This window comes from Emydura macquarii, unplaced genomic scaffold (genome assembly GCF_026122565.2).
Source record: "Emydura macquarii macquarii isolate MOO-44397 ecotype Brisbane River unplaced genomic scaffold, CSIRO-AGI_Emac_v2 contig_1348, whole genome shotgun sequence".
NCBI lineage: Eukaryota > Metazoa > Chordata > Testudines > Chelidae > Emydura > Emydura macquarii.
Window position 1 is genome coordinate 23,954,015 of NW_027131485.1, and position 26,971 is coordinate 23,980,985.

Here is a 26,971-nt window from a genome sequence, read left to right on the forward strand (position 1 = left end):
AACATCTGAAATATTTAGTTCCACCACAGGAATTTTTTTTTTTTTTTTTTTTAAGTCTTTCTCCTCCTTGCCTGCTCTATTTAAAAAAAACAATGGACTATGAGTTTTCCCTTTTCACTGGTTCAGAATCAACTACTGAGTTACTGCCACTTGCTGAAGAATAAGTCAATAGATGCTCCTTTCCCCCCCCCCCCCAAGCCTCAAAGCTAAGGAATAAAAAAACACAACAAATGGAGGAAAATATATAAAATGATGCAAGGTTCATTTCTTTAAGACACACTGAGAATTCTGTTAAAAAATCTTGTTTTAAAGTTCAGCATCAATTATTTACACTCATACACTGAGGTAAAATGAAGTGTGTGGGGAACAGCAGGAAATGTGGGTGTAAAAAGAGTGCTGCACCTCAGAATGAGAATGAGATTCAGCACAAAGGCAGAGATGGTAGAGGTTTGGTTATGAAAGAGAACCTCTTCTCCCCTGTCTGAAGGGCAAGTGATGGGTGCTACAACTGTTCAGCACCTCGCCACGCCCCAGCAGAACCCTATATTGCACTAGGTGAACTCACCACAGCACACTGCAAGAGGACTATTCAACCACCATCACCGATAACCACCCCATGTAGGGGTGAGCCAAAACTGGAACCTCTTCGGATCTCAGTGGGGAGAGGCTCTTGGATCTGCATGCCTAGATCTCAACGTGCTCCTCTAGTATGGGCTTCAAGGCCAGAGCCAGAAGTGAAAGGGAGTTCAGTTTTCAGTACACATCTTGCCTAAACAACCCAAGAACAGCCATTCTCAGGAAGCTATGGCTTCAGATGGAGGCTACCTTAGACGAGCGATGCCATGGCAGAAATCACAAGAGGTCAGCCCATGAAAAGTTTTCTGTTGGTTTGAGGTTAAACATTGCAAGGACAAATCACCATTACTTCAATTCTGTCTAATCCAAACCCTAGCCCCAACAGGGCCTTAAATTCATACTCCATACCTTACGTAGATCCCAGCATTAATCCAGATCCCAGCACCTGCTGCCTGGGTTCCTAAGTGGCTAAGGCTCCCCAGGGGACAACATTTTAAACCCAGTTTAAAAGGATGTATTAAAAAAAAGTCTTTGAAAAACAGGTAAAAAAAATCAGTATTAATATTCAAGAATCACTCTTGATTTTCCCAAAGGTGTCTGAATCCTCCCCACTAAACATACCAAACAAATGGAATCATTTAGCCTCATCTGGACATTAGAAGAGAGCAGTAGTTAAGTTAGGTACTGGAAGGCTACCTACCTAGAAAGCAGGAAGCCATCTTCAAGACACTCAAGAACGATTGCTACCTGTATGTACTCCATGCATCCCTTGGCATGTTTTTACACACAAACACACACTCTCAATCCCTAAACAAGGCATGCAAAGAGCCACAGTGTGGGCTTTGCTCCTCCAAGCCCATATAACACACTATAATCATTTGCCTTTAGAATTCTGGTGCCTTTAGAATTCTTCTCCTTCCCCTTCCCTCCCCCTCCCCCCCCCAATCTGGGGAGAGCATCCAGAACTGATGCAAAACACCCTACGATGCCCCTGAATCATTACGACAAATAAGGCACTGGAGGAGGTACAGGGGGGCAGGGATTATTCCTATGTTTCAATGTTTTTAGTACATTTTATGCCTTTTTTGGTTCAAAATCAATATTGCTAGAAAGGAAAAAGGTACATTTTAAATTGTACAAAGAGAAGTGTTTTATTTTAAAGGAGCAAAGGCCCATCGTTTAAAATTAATTAATTCAGAACTGAACTATTAACATAAATTAAAAATTCAAGCCACATACACAGCTACATTTCCAAGTAATTTTAAAGAATCTCAAATGCTGCAAGATAAGTTAATTGCATGAGTCCATTCATTTGCAGTAGGCACATTAATTAAGTGAAAGTTAACCTGAATTAATTTTAATTTCATGGGAAGAAGAAAGGTCAAGAGGGAAAACATGGTTACTTATCAGTAACTGTTGTTCTTCGAGATGTGTTGCTCATATCCATTCCATTATAGGTGTGTGTGCACCCCGTGCACAGATTTTCGGAACTTTTTTCCCCTTAGCAACCCCCGTAGGGTCAGCTCAGGTGCCCCCTGGAGTACCGCACTCATGCCGTGGTACATAGGGCACTGCCGACCCCGCGGTCCCACAGTCCCTTCTTTCTGCCGACTCCGACAGCGGGGACGGAGGGTGAGTGTGGAATGGACATGAGCAACACATCTCAAAGAACAACAGTTACTGATAAGTAACCATGTTTTCTCTCTTCGAGTGATTGCTTATGTCCATTCCAGTATAGGTGATTAAATAGCCATACCTTGGAGGTGGGTAGGAGTCAGCGTTGCACCGCCCTTGCCAGGACGGCCCTGCCGAATCCTGCGTCCTCTCTCGCCTGCTGTACAATGGCATAGTGGGATGTAAAGGTGTGGACCGACGACCAGATAGCTGCTTTGCAGATGTCCTGCAGGTGCACTCCTCCCAGGAAGGCCGCCGATGAGGCCTGGGCTCTGGTTGAGTGCGCTGTTACAGCTCCTGGAAGCGGCACCTTCGCCCGCTCATAACAGGTCTTGATGCAGGCAGTGATCCAGGTGGAGATGCTCTGGAGACAGGTGAGCCACGAACAGCTGCGACGACTTCCGGAATGGCCTGGTCCTCTTGATGTAGTAGGCCAGGGCTCGTCTGACATCCAGCGAATGCCATCTCCGCTCCTCCTCCGAACCGTGCGGTTTAGGAAAAAACACGGGGAGGAAGATATCCTGGTTATAATGAAACTGAGACACCACCTTAGGCAGGAAAGCCGGGTGGGGCCTCAGTCGGACCTTATCCTTGTAGAAGACTGTGTAGGGGGGCTCCGAGGTTAAAGCCCTTATCTCGGAGACCCTACTAGCCGATGTAATGGCCACTAGGAAGGATGCCTTCTAAGAGAGGAAGAGCAACGGGCATGTAGCCATGGGCTCGAAGGGGGGTCCTGTCAACATGGTGAGGACCAGGTTCAAGTCCCAGGGAGGCACCGGGTCATGGACTTGGGGATATAGCCTCTCCACCCCTTTGAGGAACCTAGCTGACATGGGGTGTGAAAATAAGGATCTGCCCTCCATCAGCTGGTGGAAGGCCGAGATGGCCGCCAGGTGCACCCTAAGAGAGGCCAGGGCTAAGCCCTGCAGCTTCAAGTGAAGAAGGTACTCCAAAATCACCTGTATTGGAGAGGAGCTCGGTAGGATGCCCCGGGACTGAGCCCAACCCATAAAACGCTTCCACTTGGCTCGGTACACCACCTGGGTGGAAGGTTTCCTGCTGCTAAGCAGGACCTTCTGTACTTGCATGGAGCAGGCTCTCTCCCCCTCCGTCAGCCACAGAGTCTCCAAGCTGTCAGGTGGAGGGAGTCCAGGTCCGGGTGGAGCAGACAACCCTGGTCCTGGGAGAGCAGGTCATAACGCCTCGGGAGTGGCAGGGGCGTGGCTATGGACAGGTCCAGCAACATGCTGAACCAGTGCTGTCTCGGCCTAGCTGGGGCGATCAATATGATATCTGCCTTGTCTCTCTTGATCTTCAAGAGGACTCTGGATAGCAAGGGAATGGGGGGAAACGCATACATGAGGGTCCCCGTTCAGTCTATAAGGAACACGTTGGAGATGGAGCCCAGCTTGCGACCCTGGAGTGAGCAGAACCTCTGGCATTTCCTGTTCCAGAACGACGTGAACAGGTCCAATTGGGGAACACCCCACTTGCAGAAGACGGAAGCTACCACCTCCGGGTGTAGTGACCAATCGTGTCGGGGAAGGAACGACCTGCTGAGGCGGTCCGCCTCGTCGGTCCTGACCCCCGGCAGGTGAAAGGCAGATATATGAAAGTCGTGTCCCACCGCCAAGTCCCAAAGTTGTATGGCCTCCTGGCAGAGGGCCGAGGAATGCGCTCCCCCCTGCCTGTTCATGTAGAACATGGCTGCTGTATTGTCCGTTAGGATCTGTACCACTCTGCCCTTGAGGAACTGGAGGAAGACCTTGCATGCCAGGCGGACTGCCCTGAGTTCCCTGACATTGATGTGGAGGGACATCTCGCCTGGTGACCAGCACCCTTGGGTGCTCAGGTTGCCAGTGATGTGCGCTCCCCACCCCACATCTGAGGCGTCTGTGATCAAAGTCACCGACATACTTCCCTGAAGGGAACTCCTTTCAACACCTCCCTTGGATCCTTCCACCATAGTAGGGAAGGCAATATCTGGGTGGGCAATGTGACCATCCTGTTGAGAGGGTGCCTGACTGGGGTGTACACTGATGCTAGCCACAGCTGGAGAGGCCTGAGTTTGAGGTGAGCTAACCTCACCACGTACATGCAGGCTGCCATGTGTCCCAACAGCTGGAGGCACCGCCTGGCTGTTGTCGTGGGAGACCTGTGGAGGTTGTCTATTATGGCAGCCATTGCCTCGAAGCGAGGCCTTGGGAGGAAGGCTCTGGCCTGGGTGGCATCTAGTGTGGCCCCAATGAACTCTATGCGCTGCACCAGGGTGAGAATGGACTTCTGCTTGTTGATGAGCAGCCCCAGGTTGGTGCACGCTGCGCACGTGAGCTCCAGTTCCTGACATGGGCTCTGGACCTGCCCCGGATCAGCCAGTCGTCCAGGTATGGGAATACCTGAACTCCCTTGCGGTGCAGGTGGGCCGCTACTACCACCATACATTTTGTAAATACCCTGGGGGCGGATGAAAGGCCAAAGGACAGGGCTGAAAACTGGTAGTGGCCACCAGATACCATAAACCGTAGGAACCTTCTGTGTCCTGGGAGGATAGAAATGTAAAAGTATGTGTCCTTCAAGTCGAGGGCAGCATACCAGTCCCCTGGATCTAGGGTAGGAATGACAGAGGCTAGGGAGACCATCCGGAACCTGAGGCATCTGATGAACTTGTTCAGACGGCAGAAATCTAGAATGGGCCTCAGACCCCCCTTGGCTTTGGGGATTAGGAAATACCGGGAATAAAAACCCCTTCCCCTTTCCCGTGGGGGAACCTCTTCCACCAGTCCTAGCTGGAGGAGGGAGCAGACTTCCTGAGTGAGGAGCTGCTCGTGAGAGGGGTTCCTGAAGAGGGACTGGGTAGGAGGGGAGTCTGGAGGGAAGGCCGTCAGCTGTAGAGCATAGCCCCTGCGGACCATACCAAGGACCCATCGGTCCGAAGTAATGCTTTGCCAGTGGGCATAATACAGCCTGAGTCTGTGGGCAAAGGGCCGGTTGAGATCCAGGAGGAAAGGAAGAGTGCCACCCTCGTGCGCACTGTCAAAAGGATTTTTTATTATTTTGGCCCTTGTTAGGGCCTTGCTGGGCCCCCGCCGAAGAACCTGAGCGGTCACGGCAGTTAGGGCCTCGCAACCTCTCCCGACCCCTCCGGGGTTGAGCGGGTCTGGGGGGTTGCCTTGGAGGCGGCTGAGGCTGCCGCTGGGCCTGAGGCCGAGACTGACGCCTCAAGGTCTGTGGGGTGCAGAGCCCTAGGGACCGCAGCGTAGCCCTAGAATCTTTCAGGGCATGCAGCTTGTCATCGGTTTTGTCCGAAAAGAGGCCAGCACCATCGAATGGGAGATCTTGTATGATCTGCTGGGCCTCTTGGGACAACCCCGACGACTAGAGCCACGAGGATCATCTCATGACTATACCTGAGGCCATCACTCTGCTGGCAGCGTCCGCCACGTCGCTGGAGGAATGTAAGGCCGCTCCTGCCACCGCAGCACCCTCCTCGAGGACAGTTGAGAAGTCTGCCACTTTATCCTGGGGTAAAACCTGCGGGAGGATCTCAGCAAGTCTCTGCAGTGAGGACCAGAGGTTGAGGTTGTACCTCCCGAGGAGCACCTGGGGGTTCGCGATCCTCAGCTGCAAAGTCGCTATTGTATAGACCTTGCAGCCAAACAGGTCTAGTTTTTTGGCTTCTTTATTGTTGGGGGTGTTACCCTGCGTCATGCTCCTTAGTGGTGGATGCGGTGAACCAGAGGGATAGACGGGGCCCAGGGTGATTATGTAAGTACTCAACCCCCTCAGTGGGTACAAAGTACTTCTTCTCGGCTCCCTTGGCAGTAGGGGGAAACCGAGGTGGGGGGTTGCCAAAGGGATTTTGCTAACTTGAGCACCCTCTCGTGGACGGGGAGGGCTACTCTAGATGGGCCTACCATCCCAGAAACCCCGAATAGGGGGTCCTCCTCCTCTGAGAACTTCTTTAGTTCTAGATTCAGGTTGCTAGCTACTCTTTTTAGCATGTCCTGATGAGCTCTGAAGTCAGGCAATGGAGTCTTACGGTCCCGGGAGGTGACGTCATCGGGGAATGAGGAGGAGGATTGAGGAAGTGGCCCTGTGGAGGGGTCTTCCTCTGGATCTGATCCCCCTTCGGAGGGGTGGCCCTTGTCCTGCTGGGTCGTAGGAGGAGGTGGTGGCAGGGCCACTGAAGAGTGCAGCGAGGCGGTAGCCTGGCCCACCTGTGTACCCCAGGGATCCCAATATGGCCACTGCCAAGGCCCGAGGCCACGCTGAAGTTGGCATCGGTGCCGACTGGGACACCCGGTGCAGAGATCTGGATGTGGAGCCATTAGACCTCCACTTACTTCCCTTCGCGGGGGAGCGGCTCCTGGAGGATGACGAAGGCAAATGCCGGTGCCGGCTTGGAGAGGAGCTACTGGAGCTGGAATGTCTTCCTCTCAATGATTTGCGTCAACACTTCCCACTGCGGGAGCGGTGCCACCGGTGCCAACACGAAGACCGGGACCGTGAAGATCGGTGCCGACCAGAGGAACGGGACCGCGAGGTGTGGGACCGTCCACAAGATGTCGCGCGGGCCGGGACCGGAGGAATAGCCGGTGCCGGAGGCGGCATCCTGAGTATCGAGATGTAGGGCACTGGGATCCGCGCCACACCGGGTGCCGGGGATCGAGACCGGTGCCGTGAGCTGCGGTGCCGAGATGGGCTCTCCACAGAGGACTGGGAGGTAGCCCTCCATGAGCTCCTTGACCGCCCTTGGTGCCGCGGTGTTGAGGAGCTCAAGGACTCAGTGCCAGAGCTGGGAGGGGAGCCCGCACTCTCTACCCTCCTTGACCGTCTGGGGGGAGACTTGGACTCCTGTCTCCGCCAACCACCAGGGGCAGCCAGCGCAGGTTTACCCCGAGACGCAGGTCCCCTAGCCCTCGGCCGAGGGGGGGGACGGAGGCGTGGGCAGGCCCATGAGGGCGCGTGCCGCGGCGAACGCCTCTGGCATCAACGGCCCTTGCAAGGGCGTTACCCCACTCCACAGAGTCGGGGAAGGCTCCCTGCGTGGAGATGCCCGTGCCAGAGTAATCTTGATAGCACATGGCTGGGACATCTCCTGACTCCCCCGGGGCCGGGTAGGCTGTGCGGGGGAGTCTCGGCGCACGGAGTCCTTGCGGCACTTCGGTGCCGGGCCCTGGTTCGACGACGCCGGTGCCGGAGGAGCGCTCCACACCGAGGATACGCTCGGTGCCGCAGGGGAACACGCCAGTTCAGAGTCAGGACGGAGGGCGGACTCCATGAGGATAGCCTTTTCAGCCGCGCCTCTCTCTCCTTCTGGGTGCGGGGCTTGAAGGCTCTGCAGATCTTACATTTGTCCCTCCGGTGCTGCTCCCCGAGGCATTGGAGGCAGCAATCGTGAGGGTCGCTCACAGGGACAGGTTTGGCACACTTGGTGCACGGTTTGAAACCCGTTGAGCCCAACCCCCCGAGGGTTTCCTAACTACCTAATTACTTAACTGCTTCTAAACAACACTAACTACTAAGGGGCTGCGACTTGGAAAGCAAGAGGCAATGTTCCAGCAACCGCCAACGGGCAGAAAGAAGGAACTGAGGGCCCGCGGGGTTGGCAGCGCCCTATGTACCACGGCATGAGCACGGTACTCCAGGGGGCACCTGAGCCGACCCTACAGGGCTTGCTAAGGGGAAAAAAGTTCCGGGAATCTGTGCACGGGGCACGCACTCACCTATAATGGAATGGATATGAGCAATCACTCAAAGGGAGAATCTATAATGTGCCTATCTTACAGATAAGGAACAGTAGTTCTTTATGCTGCCTCTTCCCTGACCCCTGATCAAATCCCATCCCCCACCAGCCCAAGCAGGAAGTATCTGTGATAGAGTATGTATACTTGAAGAGACAAGATCAAATCACAGGACACTGCGAAAGGGGGATGGAGCAGGAATGGAAACAGGAAAAGTATACAAGGCTAATTTTTAAACTTCTGCTGTTTTCCAAATAAAGAAAACAGAGAGAGGGGGGAAATGGTGGATGCATACAAGACCTCTGAAAAAAGTGAGTATTGGATATCTTACAGGACCAAACTCAAAATGCTGATGGGTTTCCTTGCAGGAAACAAATAAGACTATGTTACAATAAGAAGCAACAGAATAGCAGCCAGATTTGTGCCATGAATATGTACAGAAGAGACAGCACAGAAACTTAGGGCTGGACAGGACCTCAAGAAGTTATCTAGTCCAGACCCTGCACTGAGGAAGCACCAAATAAACCTAGACCATCCCTGACAAGTTTTTGGCCAACCTGTTCTTAAAAACCTCTCATGACCGAGTTATACAACCTCCCTTGGAAGTCTATTCCAGAGATTAACTACCATTACAGCTAGAAAGTTTTCCCAATGTCCAACCTAAATCTCCATTGCTGAAGATTAAGTTCATTACTTCCTGTCCTACTTTCAGTGAAGACTGAGAACAACTGACCCCTGTCCTCTGTGATAGCCCTTAACTTATATGAAGACTCATCAGATCCCCCCTCAGTCATTTTTCTTTTTCTCAAGACTAAATGTGCTCAGTTTTTTTTAAACCTTTCCTAACAGATCAGGTTTTCTAAACCTTTTATCCTTTTTGTTGCTCTCCTCTGGACTCCAGCCAATTTGTCCCCATCTTTCTTAAAAGTGTGTAGCCCAGAATTGGTCACAGTACCCCCACTCGAGCCTCACCAGCACTGAGCAGAGTGGGACAATTACCTCCCATGTCTTACATATAACCCTGCTGGCCTTTTTCACAACTGCACCACACTGTTGAGTCATATTCAATTTGTGATCCGCTATAACCCCCAGATCCTTTTCAGCAGTGCTACTACCTAGCCAATAATTCTCCATTGTATAGTTGGGCATTTGATTTTTTTCCTTCCTAAGTGTATACTTTGCACTTGTCTTTATTAACTGCATCTTGTTGATTTCAGACCAATTCGTCGGGCTGTTTTGAATTCCAATCCTGTCCTCCAAAGTGCCTGCAATCCTTTTCAACTGCAAATTTTATAAGCATCTTCTCCACTCCCCTATCCAAGTAAACTAATGAAAATATTGAATAGTACCAGACATAGGAGTGACCCTGTGGGATTCCACCAGATACTCCCTCCCTGTTTGACAACAAACCTTTGATAACCACTCTGAGTATGGTCTTTCAACCAGTTGTGCACCCACCTCATAGTAATCTAGACCCCATTTCCCTATTTTGCATATGAGAATGTCATTTGGGAGTGTGTCAGAAGCCTTTCTAAAGCTAAGATGACAGGATCTAGTGTAGGAAGTACAAATTAACCAGACAGCCACAAGAGTAGATCTTGTGGAGCTTCCACAGTAATTAAGTAACTTCATTCTTGTAAACTAATGGCCATTCCAGCTCCTACCAAAAACAAGGGATCAAAGATTGGGGCCCTTGAAGGTCAGCAAGGGCATGTCTATACTGCACACTAAACCTGAGCTCAGACTGAGTTTTGAGCTCAAGCATCCCTTCTCTGTCCATACAAAAAATCAGTCTCACTTGGGTCAGCAGGTCCTAGAACCCTGATGGGGAGGGGTCAGAACCCAAGTACCGCTGCGACTCGGGTCCAAGCCCTATCATTCTTCAGCCTGGACATAGCTCAAACCACAGATCCGAGTCAGATGGTCTCCATAGTGCAGCATGGATGCATTAGCATGGCTGGGGGACCCGCATCTGGCAATTGTAGACTCAAGTTTTACAATGCAATGTGGTCCTTCAGGTGCAGGCTTGAAATACATAGGCTATGTCCTCACTGACAGCGGCAAATCGCCATCAGATCAATTTTTCCAGTTTAACGGAGCGGCAATGAAGACACGCTCAATCGATCCAGAAGTTGATTTAATAAAGCCACCTCCCCAAAAAGCAGAGGACTGCATCGACGGGTATACACTTCCCATCAGCACAGCACAGTGGGGACGGCACGCTAAACAGAAGTTATAAAGTCGATGGGAGTTACGCAAGCTACTCTGCATAGCTTGCCTCACTCCCGTTGACTGCCACCAAATTTCACTGGCAGTGTAGACCAGGCCTGAGTCCCCAAGCTGGGTCACACAGACCCAGGATTACAATGCAGCGTAGACATGCCCTTTGTTACAACAAAGCTTAGCCAGCCATTAGCACACAACCTTCCCCTGTCAAGAAGTGCACACCATGGGCCAAACACCAGCTCATTTCTATCTGAGTACAGAGCTTTTGGTGCATATCCTCCATAACTTCAGGGGATGCTGTGCAGCATAGCCTTCCGTATGGAGGAGTCCTCAGTGAAAGGATAAGGAAAGAATCCAGAAAAGGCCATGAACACTGAGGTGCAACTGTTTTGACCCTTTTTCCCTTTTTTCTCCCTTGCTCTATTTAGACTCCCTGAATTATTCAGTTCCTTTGTCTCTCCTCCAATTTCCCATAAGCTCAGCTCTCCTTTCCCATACCCAGATACCAAACAGTCTCTCCCAGTCGTGATATGGAGCCCCACAGGTCTTCACAGAGAACCCTGCAAAGCCAGTGCAGAAGCACAGACTCACTGCGAGTGTGCCCCTTCGTGGCCAGCCATACCATCTCTCCTCTAGAGTGCTGGTTCTGGGTGGGCCATGTCTTCTCACGACTAAGCCTTCTGGCCAGCTCATTGATTTAGCTCTCCACCCCTTTTGGGGTAACAACGTTCAGCACATAATTCAAAGAGCTTGTGTCAGGTCTCTGGCCTCTGACTCTGGGCCCAGTGGTCATTATATCTAACTCTCCAGATGCTGAATTGTCCTTATCTCTTTACACTGGGGGACTTCACATCACCTTTCCCAGGGGCTGGTAGGGGAACAGAAATTTGCCCTCAAAACTGCACTTCGGTCCAAGGACCCTAAGACAAGCAGCAAAGTCTGCTCCATCAGACAACTTGCTGCTGCCTTCATGGACCTTTTACTACCATCAGTCTTTCCTCAGACCTTTTTCCCAGACCCTTCCTGGGCTCTCTAGAATGAGCAACACTTCCCAGGGCTACTTCCCAGAGACCTGGTCACTCCTCTTGTATAAGGGTCAGCTACAGGCCCTTGCACCAATCCTGGAGCATCCGGGAATCCCCACTTCGTAATGCCCAGAGAGGGACTGAAGAGTGCTTCCCACTCTTCCTGAAGCCCTTCAAATGCCCATTTGGCGGTGACAGCGAAGCCTCTGGGGATTCACAGCCTCTATCTCCTTTGTGACTGGGACAACCTGCCTCTGCCCCAGGACCCTCCATTCTGGCTCCAGCCTTCAGGACTCTCAGGCTTCCCTCAGGCTTTAGCCCAAGAGAAGAAACTCCCAGCTCCCTTTCTCCTGAGTCATCTCCCTGGCCTTCCTCAGGCAGCTCTCGCACTGCCCTGTGCACCTTCCTTCACAAGGGCCAACTCCTCCCCACCACTATGCCCAACACCCCTCCGGTGGCTCCCTGGGTTCTGGCTCCTGTTAAGCCACAGTTAACTATCGTAGGATTTCTACCCCATCACATCTCAGGGCTGCACGAGACCCCTCTACAGAGATGGGCAAAGCGAGCCTTCCTTAATCCGGTGGCCATGAACAAACAACTCCAAGAAGTGGCGCAGCACTCTCACACGGGCACCAGCATCCACCAGCCAGCTTTGGTGTTTCAAACGTCCAAGATTTTCCTGGGGCTCCCTCATGGGTTCAGAGCCTGAAGCCCTGCCTAATTTCAAACTTTCACAGTCTAAATATTAAAACAGCCTAGTTAAACTGGGTAAAACCCTGCCTGCACACAATCAGATTTGTCAAGTTAAGCTAAATTGATATAAACCAGGATTAAACCAAATTAAAAGCATCCACACAAGGTTTTTTTACACTGGACTGATTAAAATCGGTTTAAAAAAAAAAAAAAAAAAAAAAAAAAAAAAAACACATCCGTAGGCCACGTCTACACTAGGAATGCTTTGCCAATATAGCATACGGGTATACGATACTCACAAACCTAGTGTGGACCCAATTTACGCCAGCAAAACTGCACCTTTGCTGGTCTAGCTTATTCCGGGCCCTCCGCTGAGTGAAATAAACTATCCCTGCAAAAGTACAGCATTGCTGATATAACCATATCTATGTTAGGGGATTTTGCCAGCACAGCTATGTTGGCCACAGATCACACCTCACTGATAGAGATATCCTGGCAGAAGTTTACAGTGTAGATCTGGTCTTCATTAAACTGGCGGAACTTTGAATGTGGACAAGGCCTTAGGTTCATGCTCAATAAGAGGGAAAGACCCCAGTCTCAGCAACAGGGAAGCTCAGGCATGAATGCTGTTTGTGTTAAATAAATATTTACCAGCTCATTTGCATGGCAGCTGGCATGCAGGCTGAATAGCACTCTATAAATGTATCGGAGCAAGCCACTGCTTTATAGGAGATACACGATAAAAGCATTTGTTTGTCTTATCTCCACCTTTAATCTGAACTACCCTTTCATGCTGACACTGTTGACTACTCGATGCCTAGACCAAGTCAAGTAAACTTGTGATTTCATCGCTGCTTCCTGCACCTAAATGTCTCAGGAGACACAAGTGCTTTTCAAAGGCAGGCATAGCATCCTCAAGCACAGCTGCATTGCCTCCATTTCCTTCCTGGACCCAGACCTCTGGTTTGCATCCGGCATCTGTAATCCTGGTGCGATTCTCAACCATGAACTAACATCCTCTCCCCCACCCCCCAAACTCTTATCAACACAGCTGCAGATTTGTCACTGACCAGCCAATTTAAAAGGAGCAGGGGCAGCAAATGACCACAGGACACTTTGGAGCCCCTCGTGTGGTAAGGGACATTGAGAGACTCTTTAAATTTAAGGCTACAGCTTCACTAGAGAGCTTATGCCGATGCAGCTGTAAGCGCTCTAGTATAGCCGCTCTATGCCAAGGGGAGAGAGCTCTCCCATCAACTTAGGCCTTGTCCACACTAGCATTTATGCCGGCAAAATTTGTGTCGCCCAGGGATGTGTTTTTTCATATTCATGAGCGATGAAAGTTTTGCCAGCATAAGTGTTAAAGCAGACAAGGTCTTAGTTAACCTAACCCCAATGAGTGGCGGTAGCGATATCGGTGGGAGCTCTCCCACTAGCATAGTGCTGGTTACACGGGTGCTTAGGTCGGTGTAACTTATGTCACGCAGGGGAGTGGCTTATTCACACCCCTGAGCGATATAAGTTATACTGACATAAGTGGTAGGGTGGACATAGCCTAGGTCTCTACTGTTCGGCTCTACAGTTCTACTCTGCTGATTCAGCCATTATCCTTAGACCAGGGGTGTCCAAACTGCGGCCCGCGATCCATTTTTAAAAATTGGCCCGCAGCAAATTCCAAAAATATACCAGAATATGGCCCGCACATGAAACCTGGCGGTATTGCACTTCTTGGTTTTAACTCTAGGTGGAGCTACTGAGTTGATCAAGGCAGTTCCTCTACAAAACAAAATTAAGGAAAGAAAAATTTTGCCACAGCGCACTGAAAATGACAACACCAAAGAAACGCAAGATAGCAAGTGAGTGTAGAAAATTTCAGACACGGTGGGAAAATGAATACTTCTTTATGGAAGTCAAGGGGAAGTGTGTGTGTTTGATTTGTAATGAGAGTGTCGCAGTGATGAAGGAGTACAATGTAAGACGACACTACGAAACCAAACATCAGACCTACATGTCCTACACTGGTGTGGAACGAGAACAGAAGGTTAAGCAGATGACAACTATCTTGCTAGCTCAACAACAGTATTTTTCCTGTGCCAAAAAAACTCAAGAAAATGCCACAATAGCCAGCTATGAGGTGGCTCAACTCATTGCCCAGCATGGGAAGGCTTTTTCAGATGGTGAATTCATAAAACAGTGCCTCACTAAAGTCGCAGGAATAATGTGCCCAGAAAAAAGTCAAGAATTCGACAGCATTAGCCTATCAAGAAACACAGTTGTGCGGCGATTCGAAGACTTGTCAGCCAACATAAAACTTCAACTGTCAGACAAAACGTGTGCTTTTGATTTCTACTCCATTGCATGTGATGAGAGCACAGATGCCACAGATACCGCACAGTTATTAATTTTTTTGCGGGGAGTTGACAATAACTTTTGCGTTACGGAGGAGCTGCTTGATCTCAGCAGTCTAAATACCACAACAACGGGTAAAGACATTTTTGAAGCTGTGTCAAATGCAATTGACAAGATAGGACTTAAATGGGACAAGTTGTGTGGAGTTACAACGGATGGAGCTCCAGCTATGACAGGCGAGCGCAAAGGAATGGCCTCTATGGTGTGTGCCAAGGTGCAGGAGAGCGGAGGTGAGGCAGTTAAAATGCACTGTATCATCCACCAAGAAGCACTCTGTGCCAAGACAGTGCAGCTTAACGGTAAACATAATTCGAGTACGAGCACTCTACCACAGAGAATTTCAAACTTTCTTAACTGACGTTGATGCTGAATATGGGGACCTGCTCTACCATTCAGAAGTGCGCTGGCTAAGTCGCGGCTCCGTGCTTTGGCGGTTTTATTCTCTGAGATCAGAGATCGACCAGTTTTTGAAAGAAAAGGACCGACCTCTTCACGAGCTGAGTGACCCTCTATGGTTGGCAGACCTGGCGTTTTTAGTTGATCTCACTGAACACCTCAACACACTCAACAAAAACCTACAAGGCAAAGACCAACTCGTACCGCAGCTTCACGCACACATGAAAGCATTCTGTGTGAAGCTCCAACTGTTTGAGGCACAGTTGCGCACCTTCAATGTCGTGCACTTCCCCACATTGTCCGAAATCAGATCTGCGTTTCCAAAGGCCGATCTCACTGATAAAAAGGGGAAATATGTGTCTGTGATCACATCTCTCATGACAGAATTTTCTCAGCGCTTCCAAGATTTTTCTACCATTGAGAACGATATCAAGCTGTTCGCGACTCCCTTCATGATAAATGCAGAAGAAGTGGAAGAGAGTCTGCAATTAGAACTTATAGAAATGCAGTGTGATGATTCTCTGAAGAATCAACATCAGCTTCTCTCCTTACCTGACTTCTACCGGAGCTTGGAAGAAGCCAAGTTTCCTCTGATGAGACGCCACGCAAAAAGAATGATGAGTCTGTTCGGCTCAACATACATATGTGAACAAACATTTTCTCTGATGACGCTGAACAAAAGCAGATTGAGAACCAAAATGACCAACGACCATCTCTGTGACGTTCTTCGCATCTCAACCACAAAACTGACTCCGGACCTGCCAGCAATCCTGCAGGCCAAAGCGCAACTTCATTGTTCCCACTGAGCGCAACCGTGTTCCCCTGAGTTCAAAATATATTACACGTTCCATGTGTTATTAAGCCCTATTACTTAATAAATGTAATCATTTTATGTTGATAGCATTTTTAAAACAAATATTAGTTGATCTGTTGACAATCCAAACTTATTTGCATAACAAGCTTGAAATATAGTATATAATTTATTTTATATCCCCACCCCCTCCAGGTCTGTCAAGAAGGACCACCATCCAGAAGCAATCAGAGGCAGCTGTTTTGAGAATGAACTGCCAACCTTTCTTGTTCTAAAAAAAAAATCCCATTCATGAAAAGCAGTGTTGTAGGCTGATTGATTTAGTTTACTTAAATAAACCAGGTGAGGCAATACGTACTTCATCTCGAGTGAGTGGCCCGGCTGTTTGTGTATTTTATCGCATATGGCCCTTGGTGAAAAAAGTTTGGACACCCCTGCCTTAGACAGATGTCCGCTGTCACCAATACTGCTTAGGCCTTGTCTACATTAAAGTCATGTCAACAAAAGTCAGCTTTTGTCTACAAAACAGTGGAGGTGTAACACACTGCAACGCTCCTCCTGTTGATTTAACTCTCCCACTATGCCAACAAAATGAAAGCCCCTAGAAAGCAGCAGAGCACTTTTTGCGGCGTAGTGAGAGCGATGCAGCGTCAGTGTAGTGGTTATATCGCTCTAATTGGCTTCCAGGAGCTGTCCCACAATGCCCATCCTGACCACTCTGCTCAGCAGTTTGAACTCCGCTGCCCTGAAGGTACATAGTATGTGGCCCTCCCCTGTTTAAAGGCCCAGGAATTTTTGAAATTCCTCTTCCTGTTTGCTTGGTAGGCAGGTTTACACAACGTCTTCCCAACTGACCCCATGCCGGCTTTCTGTAGTGGATCTGCTGAGTCCATGAGGAGAGGAGGCTGTGCAGTCACAGCTTTGCACCAGCGGTAGGAACTTTGATACCTACAGGCTAGTTGCTAGTGGCATGGTGGAGAAGGGACACGAAAGGGCCATGCAGCAGTGCCATGCTAAGATCCAGGCACTGAGGCAGGCATATCAGGAGGCAAGAGAGGCTAACTGTCTCTCTGGTGCCGCATCGAAGACATGCCACTTCTGTAAGGAACTGCACAGATCCTTGGCAGAGACCCCACCTCCACTGCCAAGCGCCCTGTGGATGCTTCAGGGGACTGGAAGCAGCTATCGGCAGACTCAACCCTGACGACAAAGTGGTGGTCGAGGAAGTGGAGCTGGAGGATGTGGAGCTGGTGGCATGGCAAGTCAGGACCTCTTTTCTACTCCAGAGGACTCTAGTAAGTCCCAGCACTTCAGCGTCCACGACGCAAGAGAGGAAAGAACCAGTGCTCATTTTGCTTTGATACGGCACAGAGAGAGGCGACTGAGCTCTCACATACAGTGTTATATGGTAGAGGAGGGATAAGGGACAAAAATTAACAGAGCCTGTGCATCTGTGCAGTGGGGGCCTGGCGGAAAAAAGTTTGTTATTGTACACAGGGATGTTCCAGGAATCCTCCATAGAGATCTCTACCTACAGGAAGGTTTCCTCTTGTGCAATCACCTGCCGAAGGTTCCTTGGCAGAGCTGCCTTATTTTTCCCCCTGCTATAGGGACGTTTGATGCATCACCTGGCAATTATTTCTACAGGGACCAGAGCACCACACAGGTGAGCAGGAGATGAAGCCGGTCAGAAGCCAAACTCATGCAGAAGATGTGCCCTTGCATCCTGGATTACCCTTAGGAGTGAGATACCAGGTTTGATTGCCTGAGCCTGGGGAAAAGGGGACCAACCTTCAGAACAGTCTTTTCACAAACCACTCTTTGTCCCATCTTGGCCAGGGCCAGATTAACTTTTTGTGAGCCTGGCATCAAACATATTTGTGGGCCCCACAGCAGAGCATAATGGGGAAAGGAGTCGGGCCCTAAGCAGGGCAGGAGCCGGGGGCAAGAGCATGGAGGTGGGATGGTCCCTGGAGCTAAGCAGGGGCTGGGGGCAAGCACAGAGGGGTGGGGGCAGGGGCGGACAGGATCCCCCCCATCCCCGGGGCAGTGTGGGTCCTTGGGAGCCAGTTCTCTCTCTCTGAAACTGAGCTGAAGCTCTTCCCACGCACCTGGCAGGAGGGCTGATTGTGATTACCCCTGTAAGCTGACATTTAGTCATGGCATAGTTTGAGGGCTGCAGGGGGGCATTGCCCCCCCAAACAGAGGCAAGGCATGGGGGGGGGGGGGAGTAACACAGTGTCAGATGCCACTCCCCCCATTTCTGAGAGCACCAAGTTGCCCTGCAGGGCTTGCTCTGCTCCTCTGCCCAGGGGGGGGGGGGGGGGGAAATGTTTTTCCCATATTGTTCCCTCCCTTCCCGCCCCCCCCCCTCCCATTTCAGCTCCCAGGGAGTTGGAGGAAGCAGCTTTTCCCTTGTGCTGTAGGTCACAGCTGGACACTGCCTCCTGGGTCCTAGTGCCTGCCCCTATCCTGTAGAAGGGTGAATACCCACCAAGGGGCAAGGTAACGGAGGGGTGGAGTGGGGCCGGGGGAAGGGATAGTGGGATGGGGCAGGGGAAAGAAGGGGATGGAATGGGAAGAGGAAGTGGGATGGGATAGAGAAAAGAAAGGGATGTGGCTCCTACACATGTGCCCTTAAGGACCCACTCCTCCACACTGGCAGAGTGTCTTCATCACTTAAGGCAGAGAACCAGGAAGAGTAAGTAGGATTTGTTCCGTGAAATCCTGCAGTCAACAGATACAGCACATAGTGAAACAACAGTGTGGAGGGACATAATTAATGAAAGACTCAGGCTGGACAGCCTGGAAAGGACACAGGGCAACAGCAGATGATAAAGCTCCTGGAAGGCCAGACAGAGATGCTAAAGTATCTCATTACACTGCAATCTGAGCACATCCGTGCATGATTCCCCCTGCAGCCAATACAGAACTCCATTCCATGCCTTCCCCAAACTCCTCCACCACATTCCTCATGTGTTCCCAGTCCCTCATAGTACCCCATGCACTCCACGCCTAGGGACTGGTTTCACAATGAAAGCTGGAGTTACACACAACTGTGAGAGCCCTAACTGAAAGACTGTTCCTCATTGTCATGTCCCCTGTTTAACCAAACATTTGTGTTTTGGCCTGTTATTAAACTTGAGTCTTTGAAATAAAATGAGTCTTTATTTGTGTCACACACGCCTTGGTCAGTGCTAACATTCAAACACAGACAGGAGTATTTGCTCAGTACAATTAACACTCAGGAAACAAGCATTATAGGCAGCAGTAAACATTGCCTGGCCAAATGCATTACACAAAGACACATTAATGGGAGTCTATCAAAATGTTCCTTCAAAGCCTCCCTGATTCAAATAGCCACCTGCTGTGCCCCTCTATTGCTCTGGTATCTGGCTGCTCAAAATCAGCAGCCAGCTGATCAACCTCAGTGCTCCAGCCCTGGGGAAACATTTGCCCCTTCACTTCAGAGTATAGCAGGCCACAATGACCATCGGAATATTTCCTCACTGAGGTCTAAACAGCCAAAAAGACAACACCAGCAGCCTTTTAATCTGCCAAAAGCACATTCAACAGTCATTCAGCGCCTGCAGAGCCTTTTATTGTAGCTCTCCTTGCTGCTGTCCAGGTTCCCAGGGTAAGGCTTCATTAGCCACGGAAGTAAAGGGTAGGCGGGGTCCCTCCGGATCACTGGGGGCATTTCCATATACCCCACTAGAATCTTCTCATCTGGAAAGAAAGTCCCTGCTTGCAGCTTTCTACACACTCCAGTGTTCCAAAAGATGTGTGCATCATGCACCTTTACTGACCACCCTGCACTGATGTCAGCAAAATGGGCCAGTGATCAACCAGTGCCTGCACGACCCAGAGAATTAGCCCTTTCGGCTGATGTACTCTGTCACAAGATGGTCTGGGGCCAAAATTGAAATGTGTTCCATCTATCCCCCCACCACAGTTTATGCTGCCACTTCCCTGCCCTGCATTACACTTTCTCCTCCCGTTAGGGAATCTCATTGCTTCAAAGCCATCAATTATTTCCTGAACATTACCAAGAGTCACAGTCTTTTGTAGCAGAAGGCGATTAATGGCCCTGCACGCTTGCATCACCGCAACCCCCATGGTGGGCTTTCCAACTTCAAAGAGATTAGCAGCTGACCAGTAGCAGGGTGGAGTTGCCAGCTTCCACACAGCGATTCCCACTCATTTTTCCAGAGAGAGGGCAGCTCTCATTCCGGTGTCCTTGCACCGCAACGCTGAGTGAGTTCTGCACACAGTTCCAGAAAGGTGCATTTGCGCATCTGAAAGTTCTGCAGCCACTGCTCATCATCCCATACATGCATCATGATGCGATTCCACCATTCAAGCCCAGTATCAATGGTCTACCATGTGCAGCTGCTTCATGAATGCCAGTAGCAATCCTGAATTATTTTTTTCCATGGCAGACAGTAGGGCAGGCATCACTGAATCAGTCTCCATTGTGCAGATCATGAAATACAGCAGAACCAGCCATGTTGTGCTCATAACGCTTCTCACAAGATTGGTCAGCAGTTCAGGATCCATGCTGTCAGGCAGAGATGGCGGATGTACAGTTTACAAGGGCTGTTGAAAAGAGGCGCAAAATGAAGTTGGAAGTCCATGGAATAATGGGATGGAAAGAAATGCATTACGGGATGGTGAGCACGCCCCCATGATACATTGCGATCCCCAGAGCTCCCAGTTGCAGATGGTGACGAGTTGCACAATGGGATAGCTACCCACAATGCAGTGCTCTCTGTCGATGCAAGAGCAACAACTATGGATGTGCTCCACCGACACAAGGAGCGTTGTGTGGATGTGCACAACCCATGTAATTAAAGTGGCTTATGATCATAGATGTAACTTAAGTTGATTTAACTTTGTAGTGTAAACATGGCCTTAAATCGGATGAGGCTTCTTCTGCTGAGATCCTCATCCAGGGAGGGTAAAAACTGATGATTTCCCCCCCCCCAAAAAAAGACTTTTTTGTATTTAAATAATAAAATAATTCCAGTTTAAAATAATAAGAGTTTTTCTTTTTAAAAATAAATCTGTTTAAGATGTAATCTGAATTGAATACAAAATATGTTAAGGCCTAAACGTCTTATAATTTAGTTGAAACATATTTTGATAAAAGAAGTTTATGTATCCAATGCATTTAAAATTGTTTTGTTGAATACAAATAAAAAAAATAAAAGCTGTTTTTATTTCATTAAATTTCATTTACCATACTAATGCAGCTTGACAACTCATGAGCAAAAAGTTAATTATCTAGTAAATAAGTAATATCACTCACCATTTTCTAATATACTAAAAATGTACAATCATTAAGACTAACAATATTAAGCTACCGGTATATAATTGCTTAAATAAATGTATATTGTAGCAAATATGTACCAAATATAGCATAAAGGCTCTATTTAGTTGCAAATGAACATGTTTTAATGGTTAAATATCTACCAATGAGAATGCATCTCTCTTTAGAAAATAACTGAAGTACAAATGGAAAAGCTGGTTACAACTGATGATTTAAATCAAGGCTTTCCACCTGGTGATTCAAATGATGATTTAAAATGCCTTGGTTGAAAATCAATCCACCCTGGTTGCAATGGCTACATTATCCACAAGCAGCAGAAACAGTTACGCGGGTATCACTAATGAGTTACAAAATTTTAGGTCTCCACATTCCATCAAGTCTGTCTACACACAAGCTTGCATCAGTGTATTTAATCAGATTAGTTAAACCAGTGAAAACCACTGTGTGGACAGACATCAGCATACTGTGGTTTACATCATTTTAGTTTGTCACTGTAGAGACAAGAAAACCTGATACAAATCAATTTTACATTGATTTAACAGTACCCACATACAAAGTTGCACTGATTTATTATTATGTTGGTTTAAAAAAATATCACAACTTTTAATTAAATCAGTATAACTGTGTGCAGACCAGAAAATTGCAGCCATAAAGTGTTTGCACCATGTTTTTGGAAGTTTATTAGGATTTAACTTTTTTAAATTGGTATCATTGCTTTTAATCCTGCTACTTTTTAAGACAAGTTGTCTTGGTTTCCACACAGCCCTCAGACGGACAAATATTACAGCATATTTTTGAACTGCTAAAAAATATATCTAAAAGGGCTTTATTGTGCACACTTCTCCCTGTCACATAACACAAGAACAAGGGGACAGTCACTTAAATTAAAAGATGGGAAATTCAAAACAGATGAAAGGAAATACTTTTTCACATGATGTGCAATTAGACTGTGGAACTCATTGCCACAGGACACTATTGAAGCCAAGAATTTACGATTCATAACAGGACTGAACATTTCTAAGGACATCAAGAAAATCTAGCATTATCGTAATTAGTAACAAACATTCTGGAAGGGATAGGATACCTCATGCTTCAGCTGTTAAGTCCATCTCTAACTATTACAGACCAGGATGGAAATTAATCTGTTGAGCAGATAACCACTCCATCAGCCTACTGCAGGGTTACAACCTCCTCTGAAGCAGCCGGTGCTGATCACTATTAGACAAGACGGACCTGGGGGTCTCATCCCGTATGGCAATTCCTATGCAACAACGTCATAAATTTAAGGTCTAACATATCACAACCTACCAGTGCTACACACAAATGTTCTCTAATTGCTGGTATCCTAGCTCTGTAATGACAAAGTATATATGTAGTTATTTATAGCTCAGGATATCTGACCTTAGACACATTAATTCCCGGACTAGGGATACATTAAGTGTGATTTTAAATCCTTGCATCAAGTTGGGCCACAAAAGGATGAGAAGGGCTGGGAAAGGAGGAAACATTCATGTGTCATTTTTGATTTAAAAAAAACAAAAAAAACAAAAAAAACAATTCCATCTCATGTGGAAACAACTTTACCCAATATAAGCTCCTTTATACCCATATAACTGCAACTGCTCCATGGAGTGGATTTAACTATAGTTAAAGCAGTACACCTTGTGTATAGACATGTCAAAGAGGGGTGATGGAGGATGTGATAATCCCCGTGGAACGCAGCATTTAACACCGAATGGTGTATATTAAGCACTGCATTCATCAGAGATTAGAACAGTGGAACCATTGCTGTGAAATGAAGTTTCATTATAAAAGGAGTGCAAGTCCACTGAAATGCATGTGAGCAATTGGCAACTGCCATATTGCATCACTAAAATTGGATTCCTTACAGCTCACAGTTACCTCTAGAGGATTCTCTCCCTCTTACATATACAGCTTTAATTATTTGTGGATCCATAGAAGAAAAGGCAGGAACATCACACTCACAGTGAAGCAACTAGACAGCTCCCTTCACTCCACCATTTACATACAGTTTTAAATAAAGCACCAGAGTCCTGACTTGATCCAGCTGCTGTTCATTAAGTCTCTTCAGAGCTTTCAGCCCTAGTTCTTTTTCTTCTTCTCAATGAGATTTTATAAAACAGACATGCAGTATTAAAGGAGCAAGTTTGCATGACAGTAAAATCCCTGTAGTTGGATTTGCATCTCCTAACAAGTATGACTTTTGTCATGCAGCTAACTGGTATTTTTTTCTCTTTCCAATGGATTATTACTGGCACATCTGCTACTAAAGGACTCACAAACAGCCTCCTATGGACACCCTAAACTAAGTGTGGGCAACAGCAATGTGAGCTTCACAGCCTTGGGGGCTGCTGAAAAGCAGATTAGACTGGTCTGCTGGGCAACAGGATTTTCCTAGACAACTTACATTTCACTACTTATTGCCTATTGGACAAGCAAAACCCTGGGTGAACTGACTGACCAGCACCCCTAGCCTGAAGCTGAAAGTGGCCTTCTGTCTTGGTTGCCTTGTAAACCCACAGAAGAGAAGTTCAACCCATGTGAACTTTGAGGACAGTTCACAGACCCCAGTAACACCCCATGCTCCGTTCCTCTAATTCAGTATGGGGTGCAACTGGCTAAACTGAGCCAGAGCAGGAGTTTACCAGACCGGCAGGGCCGCTAGGCAAGCGTTCCACTGGAGCAGATCTTGGCAGAAATATTCTCAGGAGTTTTCAACCAGAACAGGAGGGGGAAAGAAGATTCCAGCAAGAAACCGTCTCCTTGAGAAACATCACTGAGCTCTCTCACGAGACAGAGATGGGGAATCTACATGTACTTCTGAGCTTCCCTGGCCCAGTATTCTCAGCTACTGAAGTTCTAGCTGGCGTTTTAAATCTGAGCCTCCTAATTCACATTCCACACCCAGCAGAATCAGAAGAAGACACAAAAGGCAAAGTTGTAGCACCAGCAAGAGCTATTCCATATACCATCTCGGTTTGGCATGTCAGCTACCAGTAATCAGCATTGCTGCACTGCCCTAAGGGAAAGCAAACACTTCACAACACTTAGCTTTGCATTGTTGAAAATACGAACTATGCTTAGCTCTGTCTCAGTTAGTGCAACCTGGTAAAGAGGGCCTTTCGCCAATGCAGCTGCTTCTCTTGGTACGCCTAATCGCCTACACCACAATCATAGAGCGACTGAAGCTCACATAGACATACCCAAGCCAACTTCAGTCCAGCTAGCTCAGGTGCTGGACCAGGACAGCAACAGCAGCATGGGCCAGCAGCCTGAGAAATTATCTGGGGTTCCGGTGGGCTTGTGTAGTCCTCACTGACACACCTGCTGGCTCAGCTTTACTGCTTCAGTGCCATGGTAACTAAATGAAAGCTAGCATGGGTGTGTCTACACACTCTGCAATCACCGATGACCAAAGTGCAGACATACCTTCTGTGACCACAGAGATGCCACCTATGTTTTAACAGTGAAGATTCAACCTGCACTGGTTAAAAGGAAAAGAATTCCTAAAATAAGGAACCAAATTCAGGTTCCAGGCGTTCAAAACCCAAGTGAGAGAGAGTTTCCTCATTTACCCTCTAACTAGGTGGGCAGGCAGATACATGCAACGTTAGGAGCATCCTGACATTGCTTTGTGCCACGGCCTTAGCGACCCTAGATGTTGCACCTCAGCAAAGTAGGTAGGACTTCAGAGTGAGCATTCACAGGCCTGCCAAGATACACCACTCACCTAATTCCTGAAAACAGTTGGATCAATTCTCTTGGACTAATTCAACAGCATAGAGACCTCCTGAGTTGTACTGGGAAATGGAAGACACAGTCCTTCATTGGAACAGTATTTCACAGAGCATGGTAAAGTGCAAGAGACACCCTGGTTAACTACTACACCAAATATTCCATTTAGACACTTAAGGATCCTGACAAGGAAAGGACACAGCCAGGACTCCATATAACTCACTCATATGTACCAAGAGCCAGATCAAAAGCCTATTGATGTCCGTAAGCTTTGGATTGGACCCTATCTACAGTAAACTCCACTTGTAAATTTGGGGAGAGGAGGGAGGGGGGGCACGACGGGACCCAAGGCAATAATACTGGTCGGTCAGTGGCATACACTGATAAAGGGCCATGTGGCTCCCACAATTACATCAGCTATTAAAGAGACTAGAAAGGAGAGAGACCTGGTAACAAAAGCATTAATCAGAACCTGAATCAATCAGAACTTCCTATGAAGAACAGTACACCTTGCGAGTGAGAAAGCAGGATGACTCTTCCTAATTGACCCTATGTGAGTTCCTTAAACTCCCCAAGAAGGAAGCCAGTACTGGACTCCGCTGGAGTTACAAGATGATACCGACCATAGGGGGAATTTTTAAAGGGACATGCCATCAACTTCAAACAAAAAACAGAGAAACACCAACTATACCAGTGTTACAAGCAACACCTAAAAAAAGTAAGGAAAAGAGAAGGAAAAAGGGGGAAGGTCTCTATTTGGAGATCTAGTTTGTGCATTTGACAGCACTTCGCATCTAGTCATTTTCATGGTTTCCCTTATGTAGTCATTTTCCTGTTTGTGTGGGACTCTGACAATAAGAGGAGACAGAAAAAAGCAGTTTGGGCAATTTTAAGGTATGAAAATGTGATCATATAACCACAGAAATTGGCAGTGGGAGGGCCTGGAACTGCTTTAAACTCATTTTTGAAGTTGTCAGTGTCCCTTTAAAAAGAGTCAAAGCCCTGATCATTTCTGAGTGGGATTTTAAAAATTCTTGTCTCAACAAGGCTGCTCCGGATGTACAATGCATCTTTCCAGAAGGGAAAGTCCTCAAAGCCATTTAAACTATTCATTCTGAAGCCAGAGAAGTCCCCTGAGAAAACTGTGGTCAGTCATACTGTTCCATCTCCTTATTGTGGACATTTCAGTAGCTATTGAATACCCTGGCTAATCAGCACAGATCAGACTGGCTTCATTACAGAATAACCCTACAACAGCATCATGCAACTTCTGCATCTCTTGGCTTTTACGCTTCTGGGAGGCAGCCAGGATTGGTGCTCTCATTGAGACCAGAGAAAGCATTGAGCAAACCAGGAGGAACTAACTGTTCAAAGTGCTGGAGTGGTTTCATCTAGGAGACATTGATCTATTCCTCACCAAAAGCAGCTCTCACAGTAAATGGAAACAACACTTGCCACTCTGAATTGCAAGTGGGTACCAACTGAGGCTGCCCTCATGACAACTCTTCATCCCAGTAGAGCTCTGTGCTGAGTCAGTGGAGGAGGGGACAACACTAGACAGGACTTAAACAAGGTGACTCTTGGCACAGAAGATATTTTTCAAAATTGTACCAGACCCTGCAAATCTGATTGGATATTTTCCATTTAGGGATTCGTTAGGTTTTCACACCATTGCCAATAGCTCTGGGAAAAGGCTCAGCAAAGTCAGGCTGATCATTCCACAGTGCTCTCCTACTCCCCCTTTCAATCAGGCACAATATAAAAAAAGTATCAGATACGTTGGAGTCAAAATCCTCTCACATGTAAAGGATTTGTGCAAGGGTAACAATCCCTTTCTAATTACTAAAATAAAGAGACATCTCTCCAGATTATACTACTTCTCCTCTGGTCCTTGGAAGATTAGCCTGATTAAAACAGTAATCTTGCCTCAGTTACACCGTTACATGCAAACGCTGCATATAATCCTAAACAACAGAAAACAGCCTTGCGGAATTCATATGGAACGTCCGTGTAACAATTCCTAAGCAATTAAATGTCCCCATTGATAAAGAAGGCTGCGCCTTCCCAGGTCTAAAAAATATACAACAACATATCATGTCAACTGAGGTTCCCAGGAGGCTGGATTGGGGAGATGTATCACTGTACCCCACTGTAATGGTACAGCGCAGGATTGGTACACCAAGCCAGCTCCCTAGTGCAAGCAGCATTCCTCTCAGTTTCACAGACCTCATGAGGCATGGGGCCAGATCCTTTATACGGGATAGGTATGTGGAACTGGAGAGCAGGGCTGTAACAGTGACTGGGAAGTTCCAATGCTATCCTCACCCTA

At 47.8% G+C, this 26,971-nt stretch overlaps 1 protein-coding gene across 1 annotated transcript in view; it reads right to left on the reverse strand.

Annotated features, from left to right (window-relative positions):
- LOC137155244 (ankyrin repeat and fibronectin type-III domain-containing protein 1-like) overlaps positions 1-26,971 on the reverse strand; it is a 508,614-nt gene that overhangs the window by 475,038 nt on the left and 6,605 nt on the right. The gene's annotated exons all lie outside the window — the stretch shown is intronic.